Source organism: Ictalurus furcatus, chromosome 11 (genome assembly GCF_023375685.1).
Source record: "Ictalurus furcatus strain D&B chromosome 11, Billie_1.0, whole genome shotgun sequence".
Taxonomy (NCBI): Eukaryota; Metazoa; Chordata; class Actinopteri; order Siluriformes; family Ictaluridae; genus Ictalurus; species Ictalurus furcatus.
The window spans coordinates 21452882-21468924 of NC_071265.1; positions in this window are offsets into that span (position 1 = coordinate 21452882).

The following is a 16043-nucleotide window of genomic DNA, read 5'->3' on the forward strand; positions in this document are numbered from 1 at the left end:
TAAATCAAATAATTTAGTATTCATTAGCACCTTTGACTAATCCAGCCCACTACAGAAGTAAAAATGATACCAAAGGTGCTACAAAGTCTGCCCATATAATAAAAATGATAATACTGACAATGTTGCAAAAATATTGTTCAACTTCCTGTTGACTGTAGTGCTCCTAGTAGTCAACATACATAAAAGTTAAATTGCCCCTAGGTGTGAATGAGAGTATGAATGTGTGTCCATGGTTCCTGCGATGGATTGGCATCCCATATCTTTTATATTCCCACTTTATATATTCCTATTTTACCATCTATATCCAGTTCAGGGAAACGATAATGCAAGAACGTGACAATGGAGCACTACAACCACTGTGTATTGTCAAACATTTGCTGGCATAGTCCTTGTAAACCTAAGTTGAACTTAGGTCTCAGGATGCGACAAACATATATAGTATAACCTCCAGGTTGTATAAGTTCGTATGATAAACTGTTTTTGTCACTGCCAATAAATTCTCGAGGCACGTGTTACTCTAAAACTGAAAAAATTTCCAGTTTATATCAGAAGATGAGGTAAAATTAAGAGAAATAAGTAGCACCTCACACCTCCTTTGAGATAAGGTAAACACAGTCACTTACTGCACAGGCAAAGAGAAACAAAATAAACAGCTCAGAGCAGCAGGAAAAGGCAGTGCGGTATTACAGTGATCAAAAAGATGTCAAGATTGGGAAGGGCCCACGCAAAACATAACACTTCATTTCTTGTCCTATCACACAATCCCTTTGAAAATCTATCAAATAAACAAAAACAGACATTTTTGGAACAATAAGTGAAGGATGTTCTGAAGGTGGGTGGCTTTATGTCAAATCAAAAACTGTGCTTGCCAATGCCAAAATGCTGACTTTTGTCCTCTAGGAAAGTCTGAACGGAAAACATTACACAATGATTTCTCAACAAATCTTGCGTGCTAATTCAGGATCTGAGCAAACGTCTTTGTTCATAAAATTTATAAACTGCATGTCACTCTGATTCAAGATTACATCTCAGAGCAGTTGGGACAACATAAATGAGTATACATACATATATATATATATATATATATATATATATATATATATATATATACACATATACATATATATATATATATATATATATATATATATATATATATATATATATATATATGTAATTTATATATATATATGTAATTTATATATATATATAATTTAATAGGATTATTTGAACAGCACACTAACAAGAGATGGCACAGATCAGTTTGTTAGTAATACCAAAAATGTCTTTCACATACCAGTGCATCCAAGCTATTATTATTTATTATATATATTATTTATTTACATAAAGTATAGCACATATTTTTTATTCTGATTTCACTCTTCTAATTACTCTTTTTCCCTTAACCATATTACATCAAACTCAGACATATTGCACAATTTAAAACATAATGCTTGAAAAGAATATGTTACTTTTCATTTAAAAAAAAACCCCATAGTTAATATACATGCACTGTAATGTTATAAGTGGCTTTAGGCTACACTAGGCTATATTCCTGCACATAGCCACCACCCTGGCTTGTATACTGGCCTTTTGTTTCATTAATGCAGAGCTTAGCTGCCATTACTATCCCTCATGCAGTGCACGTCAAGCACATCTCTTCTTTCCAACTCAAGCAAATTGCACTATAAATAGTTTAAACTATAAACTGTTTTTTTTTGTTTTGTTTTGTTTTTTTTTTCCAAATCACTGTCTTAGATTTACATCTACACTGGTTAATGTTATCACATAACTATACTTTTCTTGCCATGAGGCCCAACCTTTCATAAATTGATTTATAAGGAACAAATATAATATATTGGTATTATAGGAAAAACATTTCATACATTTTGTGAAAGAGCATGTTAATTAAGGTATAAAACACAATGGGGTGTGCTTTTATATAGAAAAATCACATCACACATTTTATTTGTTTATAGTTGCATTTAATATTGTGGAACATGTGAAGTGAACCAAGTAGTTATTATTTTCACATACTTTATAGCAGCTATAAATAGTCGTTCCCTTGCCAGATGCTTTGTTTTCTCTGTTGCGAAGTTACAACGACAAAAAGTGCTGCTTGTTATGTTACTGAGAAATGACAAAGCCTTGGAAAACTTACAGTTAAAGGTTCACCTCTTACTGTTACAAAGACACTGGAGATACCTTCCAATAATGCTGAATAATAGTCCAGGTTGCTGAATAATAGTCCAATAATGCTGAATAATAGTCCACAGATACTAGTCCAGGCTCTTGTTATCTCAAAACTGGACTACTGCAACTCACTACTCTCGGGCCTTCCGGCCAGCTCCATCAAACCCCTTCAGATGATTCAGAATGCAGCAGCACGCCTCGTCTTCAACCAGCCCAAGAGAACCCATGTCACACCCCTCTTCATCTCCCTCCACTGGCTACCTGTAGCCACCCGCATCAAATTCAAGGCCTTGATGCTCACCTACAAGACCTTGTCTGGAACAGCACCCTCCTACCTCAACTCTCTCCTGAAGGCTTACGTTCCCTCACGCAATCTGCGATCGATTAACAACCGACGCTTAGTGGTACCTACTCAGCGTGGCTCAAGGTCCCTTTCAAGAACATTTAAACTAACTGTTCCTCAGTGGTGGACTGAACTTCCAACCTCAATCCGGACCGCAGAATGTCTCACCATCTTCCAAAAACAGCTAAAGACCCACCTCTCCGTGAACACCTAACCAACCCATAAAAATTTTTTTTTTAAATTGCACTTACACCTCTACTCTGTGCACTTTGCTTCTTCTAGAATTCAATTAATAGATCTTGTACGGTAGCACTACTTGTATTGTTCTCTGCTTGATATATCGCTTTGCTTGTATTTTCTCATTTGTAAGTCGCTTTGGATAAACGAATAAATGAATAAATGTAATGTAATGTAATGAATAAACATTAACCACACAGAAAACCTCCCCATATCAACAATTACACATGCTTGTTTATGCAGAGCGTCTGCCATACACGTCCCTGTGTAAGCTGTTACTTTAGAAACATTAACGTATTAGAACTAACACTTTGATATAGACCTTGCAGCCAGAACTAGCAGCCATTACAGAACATGAATCAACCATCTAAGCAATCAGAATTGCGAATTCAACAGCACTGTGGTATAATATGTTTAATAAATAAATAAATAAATAAATCTCTATTACAATCTTAAACTTCAAAATGGGAGTAAGTGCATTAACAGTTTAAGCCACTGTATTTTTGATAGCATCATTTTGGTTAAAAGTATGACTACTTTACTAAAAACATATTGGATAGTTAAAAATTTCTCTCTCTTTCAAACCTGGAGATGCGAAGCAAACGTGCTAACCACTAAGCCACCATGCCCACAAAACCTGTAAAAGGATATTACAGTATGTTAGTGTAAATATGTTTTACAGCTGTATACTATATATTTTAGAGTTGCCAGTACGTTGCTGTAAAATTTACAGTGATTTCTTACTTTATAGCATATGAAATTACAAAGAAAATTGCATGCTATGTTATTTGTGGACAGTTACAGGAAAAACTTACATCTTACAATTACATACATTTATTCATTTAGCAGACGCTTTTATCCAACGCGACTTACTAATGAGGAAATACAAGCAAATACAATTATACATATTATAATACAATGAAGTAGTGTTAGAGTGTGTTTCGCTCAATCCGGTTCCTCAGTATTTAGTGCTGAAATTAAACCTTTTAAAAAAAAAAAAAAAATTATCCTTAGTGTTTTGTGCTTTGAATATGTTTGAATTCCCAATATATCCAGCCCAAGGAAAGACATTTGTGGTATATGGGAATTAACTCCATTGCCTAATACAGTATGTGCTTAAGGTCATGACGCAAGTAAAAGTGACAAGACAGGAAGTGCTGATTACAAATGATGAGTCGTAGCAGTCAGGATGCTCCTGGCCATTGGTTTAACTTCAGCCTTGAAATAACCTACAGCCATTTTACTGTAACTTACATATTTACATAGCTAATTCATTACTTTAAGCAACGGTCTCAAATGTATTTATTGTTCTTTATATTTTCATTAAAATGTCTTTCTAAAGCAGATGACAGCTGAAACTGACATACGAAGAGAACAAAGCATATCAATTGTCTTGTATCAAGAAGGGGACTATGGACTTCATTTCCTAGCAGCCACTCCACCATACTCATCAATGTCACATGACCACGGGCACCTGATTTACCTTTCGGTTAATGAGCGCTTTTGTATATATGCCAGTGTTTGCACTGCTTTCCTTGTTTCATGTTATCGCATTTCCATGTTTTGGTCTATGCTACTGTGTTTAGTTTTTGTCTCAGTGTTTTGCATGTTTGTTGTGGAGTCCTTTGTATTGTCTTTATTTCTTATTAAATGTTTGAAGATCTGCAAATTGCATCAGGCTCCACCTTTGAAACATGACATTAATAAAGCACCTTCCAAATCAAGGCCATAATGTTGTGATGTTTGTCTCACACTCCCAATGCCATTCCTTAATGGTAATCTTCAATGAGACTTAATTGTCTGCAGTCTTTACTTGTACTGGGAATTACATTCCCTGTGATACAGTAAAAAGAAGTTTTCATTGTCTGTGAGAAATCTGGGATTTTGTACTATCCTTACACAACTACTGCAATTCATGAAATTCAGTTGGTTTGAGTCAGATATCTTTCCTACTACAAACAAGTTTCTCTTCATTTTTTCTGGGATGTCACAGTTGTACTTGTATGTGCTTTAAAGGTGAGTGTTGCACTTACTGCACGCTTTACAATTTGAGCTTGGATGCCATGTTCACGTGTAGTACACTATAGTGGACAAGGTATAAGCTATCTACTTATCTAATACAGCTCAGGCAGTTATTATGGTGTTAATTCCCTGAAATTATATCAAGTAATTTGGGCATGCACACTGATTTGATAGGCATATCTGTTATTATTTTGGCTATAAAGTATCATCCTTTAAACGTTTTACCCACACATTAGAGACATGATAAGTTAGATAAGACAAAAATAAATGAGGACAATCCAAACTATACCTGAAAAGGATTGGGTCATTTGCCTCTGTGGTTCAAGCACATAAGTTATTAGTGGTCAAGGACATACAATGAACTCTCATACATCGTTGTAGCTGTCCCTAATGCTGACAGTCCAGTTGACATGCTAGCGTGCTAGAATAATTGGCTCCCAGGACTACGCTGCCCTTTCCAAACCCAGGATAATACTACACTATTTAGCCAAGTAATGCTTGGTCATCACCATGACAGGTCACAACCACAACAGTGTAGGCCACGGCCACAACATTAGATCATTAGGACATAAACAAGACATTTGAGATGAAAGGCCATGATAGTGCCAGTGTCCTCTGTGCCAGCTCGGCCCAGCCCTGTGGCGGTAAGTGCTGAATCATAGTCGTCTGTTCAAACCAATGAAAAGCGAGAGCATGTCACAAGCCTACTTAGCAGTGCCAACACAGTACTGCCAACTCACAGAAACGTAACTTGTCCTTGACAGGATTCTATTGTATTGTAGGTCATACACCAATTTTTTTTTTTTTTACAAAATTACATCAGTACTGATATTACATGTACAACATGTAATATTTGCTAGCTGAACAGTGGTGCAAGTCTTTTGATTACAAAACACTAGATTGCTTGTGATTAACTTATTAATAACACCTTGTTGAAAATTCATGACATTTTCAAGACACAAGTATCAAATATCATGCCTGCTTGATAGTTCACCAGATCCAACCAAAGCAAAAATCCAGCTAATTATTTATAATCTCTGTGTTAGCAGATTAGTGGCATGCTGGATAGAACTCTCAGAAGAGGCTGAAAGGGGAAATACCCCAGAAAAGATTGTATCCCACATTTGCCACAGTTCAGCTTATTTCTTTAAAGGCATTAAAAGGCAGGATCACAGAACATCTCATAGACCATTTGAAGTTCTATGACTGAAATGAATCATTCACTGACTAGAATGAACTGAACGTGTTTTCTTCACCACAATAAGAAACAGGATTTCATGATTCATGAGTGATCGCTACTCTAAATGAACACTTGTCTCTCCTTGTTGCTATGGCTCATTTACATTTACATTTGTTCATTTAGCAAACGCTTTTATCCAAAGCGACTTAAAAATGAGGAAATACAAGCAAAGCGATATATTCAGCGGAGAATAAAAATGTGTAATATTCCCATGAGGAGTTACTGGGCTTGTGTAAATATGCCTTGCACTCTCTTCAGTCTGAACATCTGTCACGTTGTCTGACCTTTGAGTTTTATAACACAATAAACCTTCAAATTATTATTGTTTTTAATCTAGCGTCTATTCAGGATTGTCACTGCTGTTCATTTGTTTCGCTGTATTGATTTTTTATTATTTATTTTTTTTTAGAAACAAACAACAAGATTATAACAAATTTAATATGAAAATGTGATTTGGCTGGAATAAACATTATGGTGCAGCTTAGTTCCAGAAGCTACTTTTATTGTTGGGGTCACTGCAGGTCAAGTTTAAATCCTTAATCCTGCCTTTTTTGTGCTTATTGTTTCAGGTTGAATGAGTGATTTAGAATCAAGCTGTTAGTAGGAATGTGGTAAGTGCTCTGTTATATAAACAGATTAACCTGATTGAATTCAAAGCCCCTACAGAGCCTGCATTTTAACAGAGCAGTAATTGTGTAGCTATTTGACAATTGATGATTTAGTGTTGCAGGTGTGCCTAAGATATTCAAGGGGGCTCAGGGACACTTGGCCATGAATGGGAAGAATGGAAAGGAGTACAAAGAGACATTCAGTGGTTTGAAGAAGAAAAAAATTGTGTTATACTTTTTCTGGTCAGATGTATGTTTATTTTTTTAGATTAAGAAAAGTAACCTAATAGCTAACAAACTGCAAGTACAATCGGGAATAATACATATAAAAAGATGAAATAGGATATGACAAGCATATGCAGTAGAAAGATCAGCTCTGTGGCCTTCCAGTTAAATACATATTAATTAAAATGCAATTAACTGCATTAGTTGATACTTAAAATACTTTTGAAGTAATTGTTCCAGTTAATACACTCATGCTTACTGTGTGTGTATATGTACCAAGGGTCAGGAGACTTTGCAATAGGGATATTTGGCACATGGAAAGAAACAGAAAGAGACTTTGCATAATAGTCACACAGTCACAGAGTGCATGCATGCTACAGTGTTTTAGTGACATGAAAAAGCTAAGTGTTCTTATTTACCAAGATACAAAGATTAAAAAAAAAAGTAAAACATAAATAAATAACTAATCATTAAAACCTTATTAGGAACACTTGTACACCTGCACATCCATGCGTATATCCAATCAACCAATCATGTACTGGATCATCAGTGCAATGTACAATATTATGCAGATTCAGGCAGGGACATCACTAGAGATTTATGAACGGGGGGCTAAGCCTCTTTTAGGGGGGTCTGGGCATACAGTGCATCCGGAAAGTATTCACAGCGCTTCACTTTTCCCACATTTTGTTATGTTACAGCCTTATTCCAAAATGGTTTAAATTCATTATTTTCCTCCAAATTAATATTTAATCAATTATGTTTTAACCCATCCCCCCCTCCAAAATAGCCCTAGTGATGTCCCTGGATACAGGTCAAGAGCTTCACTTATTGTTCACATCAAACATCAGAATGGGGGGAAAGGTGATATCGACCGTGGTATGTTCGTTGGTGCCAGACGGGCTCGTTTGAGTTTGTCTGATCTCCTGGGATTTTTACACACAAATGTCTCCCACTGATGAGTTCACACAGAATGGTAGAAAACAAAAGAACATCCAATGAGTGGCAGTTCGTTAGGCATTTCCTAGGAAGAAATGCCTAGTTGAGAGGTCAGACTGTGGCCAGACTGTTTCCGGCTGACAGCAAAGCTACAGTAACTCAAATAACCATGGGGAGCAGGAAAGCATCTCAGAACACACAAATGGGGCAGATGGTCTAACACTTCTGTCAGACAAGAATAGGAATCTACATCAGTGACGTGCGGTCAGGGGAGGCTGGGGAGGCAGTGCCTCTCCTGTGTCATCATGAAATGTAAAAAACAAATAATGATTAAAAAGAAATAAATAAATATTTGTCCACTGATCTGTGGTAGAAATGTAATTATTGTATGATTCCAATCATTCCAATTATTTTTATAGTCAATGTCACTGAATTTGTGTATTTTCCTGTTCAAATACGGGGGAAAGACGCGAAGGGAGGCAGCGACGAACTGAGCCTCCTCTCGGATTGCGCAATCCCTCACAAACTGGGTTGAGCTGCTCATTTTTTTTCTCAATTTGAGCACGTGCAACTGATCTCTCTGTATGTCACCAATGTAATGTTTGTACACACTTTTATTATATGTCCTCACATTCCATAGTCTAGGTCATGTATTTCACGTATGTGTACAACTTATTAGTCTTGCTTATCTGACATAAGGACGCAGTGAAAAAGCAGGAGGGGAGGCAGGAAGTACCTCTGCCTCACTGAAGGGGGCGTGTGTGAGCATACGGGCTTGTTCTGCTATTGTTCTTCTTCACGTATTACAGACAAATGGCATTGTGGGTAATATGCTAGTCGAGTGCACTGCATCAGTCCGTTTATTTTTATTTTTTTCTGCAAAAATGGAAGATTATATATATATATATATATATATATATATATATATATATATATATATATATATATATATATATATATATACATATATGGAAGACGGATGACGAGGCTAAAATATTTGCTTCAAACGACGGGACAGAAGATAACACGCTCTTTTCAAACGGAGTGCTACACCTGAAAACACTGTCTGGACTACAGCGGGACTTTGTGACTTGAAAAATATACCAAGAAGCCTCAGCAGACTTCAATGAACTTCAACTACTAACCTTCAAAGCCAAGTTGCTTTAAAAACTTTTGGAAGCGCAAGGATAGATATGGCTTCGAACGAACAGCAGAGACTAAATATTATCATCCACAATGCTAAGGTAAAGGAAAACCGAGAGATTTTAAAAGACCTCACTAATGCAACTTAACCAAACAGCAATTAGCATTTCGTGCTAACGATGAGAGTACGAGCTCTTCTAATCGTGGCCGCTCTGTAGAACTATTACATGCTTTAGCTGAGAAAGATGATGGGTTAGCTAGACATTTGGAGACATCCACTGTGTTTTCAGGCTTATCAAACAGAATTCAGAACGATTTAATTGAAGCAATAAGTGATGTGATTAGAAATGATATATATAAAAGGAGAATAATGCAGCCCTATTTGTTGCTGTAGAAGAAGACGGGATAATGGATGTCACAAACAAAGCCCAGATCTGTCATTTTGCGTTCTGTGGCTAAAAGTGAGGAGGCCTGTGAAAGGAGGTGTCCTGTGAAGTGAGGGAGGCGTTTTTGTGATTTGGTTATGTGAGTAATGACAGATGAGTAAAGGTAAGACCATGCATACACTGCTGTACAGTCCACAACAAATTTTTTTTTACATTTTTAATAATAATAAAAAAAATAAATAAAACAAGATAAGAAAAAAAGTAAGTTATTTTAAAGAATAAAACTACATTTGTCTTTTTGTTGTGGACTGTATACACTTTCATTTGTATTGAATGAGTATGAATTGTGATGACAAATTAAGAACACACGGAGGGTGCAGAGCAAATGCGTGCTCTCTGAGCCGCTATAAATTTAACCTTCTTCTTTGGCCAGATATGTACCTTACCTATGTGTGTGTAAAGAATGCTGATATGGGATATGAAACATAACCAGTAGTCAATGTGCAAGCCGCCAGTTGAATGGTGAATTTATGCTACTCTGTCGAATTCATCTATTTGTAAATCTGACGTTGAAAGAGTCAGTGCCTCCCCAACCACGAACCTCACCGCACGTCACTGATCTACATTGGGCACAGGATCACCCAAACTGGACAGTTGAAGATTGGAAAAATCAGGTGTTTAATGTTACCCCATCCATGCACAGTGGACCATCTGATATTCTGACTTCTCTGGCCACAAGCTTCAGAATCTTATATCTTGCAATCAGTTCGCTCTCAATATATCTATACGCCAGGAAAACAAACCTTTAAACACAGTGAAACAACAAGCTTTTCTGGAATAAATCCTGATGGGTGAATCAGAGTGGCTACTTGGAATATCATTCAAACACTTCTTAAAAAGTAGGTGGTTTCTGACATGTTTATTAACAAAGGTACCAGGGGAAAGCTAGAGGACTAACCTGTGAGACTAATTATTAGTTTACAGCTCCAGAGGCACACGGCAACGGTAACTGCTAAGCTCTTTTGTAATTGCTTGTGGACTTCACTGAGAGTTGTGCTTCCTTTGAGGAAGTTCACACACCTGTGAACACAGCTGTGCTTATGACGCATGATAAGACCCACTAAAGGAGCACAGATTACTGGAATATGACTGTTTTCATTGCAAGTTTTTAAATAACTGGAAAGTATAGTTTCATACAAGTCACAACAGTTTCATGTCTCATGACTGGCTGAGTATCCCAAGGGATGCTCACATGTTGAACTTAAATGTCGGACACATGACATCTTTGTAATGTTCATATCACAGAGTCAGTGTTAAAGTATGCATTGATCTGCTGTGGCCTCGTGTTATTAGGAGAGTGCTGAATGCTGTTATTCATACTGGGCTAATAAATGTGTCATTTGAAAATTGTCAGTTAAGGCTCTGGGTTACCGATCGGAAGGTCGGGGGTTCAAGCCCCAGCACTGCCAAGCTGCCACTGTTGGGCCCTTGAGCAAGGCCCTTAACCCTCTCTGCTCCAGGGGCGCTGTATCATGGCTGACCCTGCGCTCTGACTCCAACTTCCTATCAAGGAAGTTTTCTGATCAAAAAGTGCCACAAGGTTTCCCCAACAAGCACATGCTTATTGTCTATAATTCTATTATGTTTCACAATTCCAGCATTCAGAAATAATTCACTCAGCAAGATACGATTTAGCCAGCCTAACGAAACAGTCATTCATCATTCATAAGTTAGCAGACATTCTGTTCATGTCTAACTGCATAATGCAAAAGAAAAAGAAAAACAACAACAAAACATTGCTATTCAAAATCTAAACATGTAATGTGCTGCTTGATAATTGAGAAACTGCAGGCCTTATTAGAGAAAAACTTTTTTTTTTTCCAAAAATGCTTTTGAAAAATTGAACCCAGCTCTTTTCATTGCTGCCCTGTTGGACTTTGCACACTTGTTTGCACTTGCATATTGAGCCTTAGAAACTGTGCAGTGTTTGCTAACTGTGGAGGATACATTCCAAACTGTTAACGAGCACAGAAACTTTCGACTTACTGTATAATTCAGCACAGTAGTTTAACTAAAATTCAGTTAAACACTTAAGCACTGAATGTACATAAACACAACTGGGCATGCACCGAATGTACGAAAGCAAGTAAAGACGTATTTATTTAAAGGCAGGCAGACAAATCCAAATCGTAATCCAAAAAACGTAGTCAAGACAGAAAAAGGGTCGGGCGAGCGGCAAACAGGCATAAACGGGGCAAAGCAGGAATCAGAGTCGCAGTCACAGAAAACAGGGTTAAAACACAAAACAAGAAACATGAACTAGTACTATGGACTGGGAGCGGAAAAACCAGCGGGGACTAAATGAACTAATATTTAGTTTAAACTAACTAAATCTAACTAACTAAATCTTAGGAACATAACATTAACAATGTATCTAACTATACTATATCTACTCTAATACTCCGCGAGGTGTACAGGGACGCGAGCGGTATATATCCCCAATATAATCAGCTGTATAGAACCCAATAGAACCATTTTTTGCACTCTTGTCAGTGCACTTTTTAATGCACTTTTTGTTGTAGGCTACAGTGTGTTACATTCTTTCAGCAGTCAGTTACAGTCCTAACATCGGCTATTCAAGTGGGGCTCAAAGATGACTACGTAAAAATATTTTTATTTTACTCATTTATTTATTTAAAGTTATATTGTGCCTTGTTGGTAGCCTATGCCTGCCGGAATGAAAAAAAATCTTCAGTGTTAAATAAATATTTTGAAATTGTAGTTTTTGTAATTGATTTTTTTCTTTATATTCGGCTTTGGCCAAGAATTTTCATTTCGGTGCATCCCTAAACACAACAATAGGCATTAGTTCGAAATATTTATAGTACAGTGCAGTTGAATGCTCCAATCTGATTGGTTAGAAGGTGTACGTTATTTTTGTATAACAGCACGGCTCAGACAGCTGTTCACTGTAACTTGAACGACAGGTTAATATTAATGTGCTCATTGCTGTTTCTATAGTAACAGCTGATACACAGGAACTTGTACATGCCATAATGTAAGACTAACAATAAATGGATTAAAAACAAACAAAAGGTGCTATTTAAGTAAAGTGTATAATCATTGACTTTTATAAGGAAGCTTTTTTTTTTCATTTATGGAAGGAGTCTAGGTTGGAAGCGCTTTGCAACAGTCAAAGTAACGGTGCTTTGCAAAGTTTCCTAAAAAGGAAGGCATCAGGAGAGGGAGAGAGAGAGAGAGAGAGAGAGAGAGAGGGGTGTGAAGGAGGGGTGAAGGAGCGACTGTTTATCGTGAGGAGCTAACATGTGTCTCAGATGTTCCACATCATTAATAAACAGTTAAAATGCACACCATGTTGTCAAACATTGTTAGCGGTGGTATAACTAGACTAACACACCCCAGATCGTGCTGACATACGAAAATAATGCGCTGAATTTTTTTTACATTTAAACATTTAATGATGTGATTTTTTTTTTTCTTTCTTTGTGACAGTACGTGCTCTGTAGCGCGTACATACACAACTGTTGGAATGAGCTCAGATGGTGAGCAATGAGTAGGCTATGAGTATGAATCCACTTCCTAAATCCTAATGCCTGCTGCAAGAGGGGAAAAATGTAATAACCTCACATGCTGACTTATTGTCGCTTTTCCAAAGAAGAAATCTTTTATGCCTTCCTTTTCCCGTCTGCCAGTGGCTTCCCGCTGCCATTGATTTCTGAATTATTAAAGATGTAATCTAAAGAAAACTAATAATAAATTAATCTTCCACGTTGTACTTTATTACCTACAGTGCTTCAGGGTGAAATTCATATTTCGTGTAATTAGATTGGTCAGCCTTCTAGGGAAAACCAGTCATTCCAGGGCTATTTAGTTTAATCTCCTTCTTTTTATTAAAGGGAAATTGGGAGTCTGAGAGAATTAGAGTTTTATTGTAATTTGGTAACATTCCACTGTGCTTTCCCATGCTCCTTGGTGCTGGGTTCATGATATTTTTTTTTAAAGAGATGTCTCAAGCCATTTTTCTTGCCTTCTTGGAACATAAAGGGTTTGATATAAATGCCTTTACAGAACCCTTTTTTCTGACTTATGTTACTTTTTAGTACCAGCACCATAGATGATACAGTCTTGAGGGTTTCCATGGTTCCCTGAAGAAGAAAGAACTTTTGGACACACCTATTGTGCACTGGCATATACATGGAAAGCGTTATCCTTGGTGTAAGCAATTAAGAAATATATTGCACTGTGACGGTAGGAATGTCCTCCATGTTAAAATTGTAGCCGGGGTTACAGCTTGTGGTACAGGACACTGGAACACAAATGCTGTGCTTTGGCATTATCTAGCTACAGACAAAAGAAGATAGATGAGCCTACATTGTCACGAGCCTACATTGTATACATTTCCTACAATTACTAAGACAGGAGGATTCAACTGTTAAACTGTTAATTATACTGCATTGAGTTGAATCCTTTGACCCAAATAGGACTAGTTTTTGTGTTCTATCTCTAAATGAATATAATTATACAATGACATGAGAATCCTTGTCCAAAACAACACCTAAAAACACTTGCTAGCACCAGCAGCTAGCCATCCTGGCACCACTGGTTAGTTGCCTTAATCGCAGTCTGTTGCTGCTTGAGTATAAAATCCGCCTGTCAGCCAACATTAGGAATGGATGGTGTGTTTTTAAAGCAATAGACTTTCAGCAGGAATTTAGGCCAGTGAGGACAAGAGCAGTGAATGCCAATGGCATGGCAAATTTGACTTCACACCTAGCATGCACAACTAGTCGAGGACTCGTTAACATATTTATTCCCAATTTCCCCTAAAATGCTGTTTTTATGATAAGATCACGCTTTAGATATCACTATTCCTAGTTTAATTATTTCTAGGTGAACTAATGATTAAGTATTACAATAGCAAATAACAGAAATTATTCATGAAAGAATAAGACAGAAGAGAATACAATTGTCAAGCCAAAATATATATAAACAACGAGTAGACACATAGAGATGAACAAGTTTGAAATATTCATATCCCTAAGTTAGTAATTGAAGTGCAAAGTACTGGTGCAACTAGATTGAAGAAAATACTGTAGGTTAGAAATTCAATGCAGTGACAGCTGAAAATTTGATTGTTAATGCATGTAGTTTGAGAACTGTTAAAATATTTCTGCAGTCTTTTATTATGTCTATGTCCAGTTGGATCTATATCTGATCAATCTAGATAACACTGAAGAATAACATATAGTTGTCATCCAAATAACTTCCACCCCAATACTTTGAAAGGGCCGGTTATAATCCTCTTAATCCTGTTGAGCCCCTCAGAAGATTTTTAAAATGGTGGCAATAGAAAGATTATTACTGTGCAGTGGTTTTCAGCTCCGTGAATGTGCACTACCGCACGTAGAGACTGAGTCATCATTAGAATTACCGGGAAGCTCGTGTTTCAGGGCAAGTGACACCTAATGTGTGATTTTGCTGTGCGTCACTTGTGGAGGCGTGGTTTGGATATGAATTGGAGTTAATACATAACAGTATTAAACACTCTCTTAAAAACTGAGCTCTCTTGCTGGTCTAGCTAAAAAAATAAATAAATAAACAATAAACAATAAAAAAGTATAAGGAAAGAGAGAGGCAAGAGGCAGACCGGGGGTTTCTTTTACACAAGCTCGAGCTTCTAACCAGAGAGTGTACATGCCGCTACGCACGTCTCTCTCTCTCTCTCTCTCTCTCTCTCTCTCTCTCTCTCTCTCGCGCGCTCTCTCTCTCTCTCTCTCTCTCTCTCTGTCTGTTCTCATCCATTATTTATTCTATGTTTTGTCAATTTTGTGCCCTTACTGTCAAATGCCTTTGTATCTCGATTAAATATGTGCAGAGTGCATCTGTTTCTCTTACTTTCCATATCACATTTGAAACAGTCACATTTTCTCATTCTGACGCACACAAAAACTTCCTGTGAAGTATGCCCACATCTTCAGTCTATTACCGCTCACGTAGCAAAAAATTTGTAACCACTGGTGTGCGTGCCAGTGTGCAGGTACTACTCTGACTTAACACCCAGCCTCACTGCCTCTAAACATGCTCAGAGAGACACTTTACAAATAAAGTAAAAATAATATTTTTCAAAAAAGGTAGCTGTTTATTATATACAACCCCAATTCTGAAAAAGTTGGGACAGTAGGGAAAATGCTAATAAAACAAAGAGGAGTGATTTGTAAATGTACTTTGACTTGTATTTAAACAAAAAACGTATAAAGACCAGGTATTTTATTTAATCAACCGCATAGCTGTTTTAAGGTAAAAGTTTATTTTGAAATTGATGCATGCAACATGTTCCAAAAAAAGTTGGGCCAGGGACAATTTACGACTAATAGCGATGTCACAAGTTGAAATAAGAAGGTGACGTGAAACAGGTGAGGCAATCGTCTAATCATAGAATATAAGGAGCCTCCAAAAAAGACCTAGTCCTTCAAGAGCAAGGATGGGGCGAGGCTCGCCAATATCCAACACTTTGAGAACAACATTCCCTAAAGACAAATCGGTAGGATTTTGGGCATTTCACTTTCTTTAGTGCACAATATAATTAAAAGATTCAAGGAATCCGGTCAAATCTTGGTGCGTAAAGGGCGTTGCTAGACCACTGAGGCAGACCAGCCTAAATGAATTTTTTAAAAACTTTTTGTCAT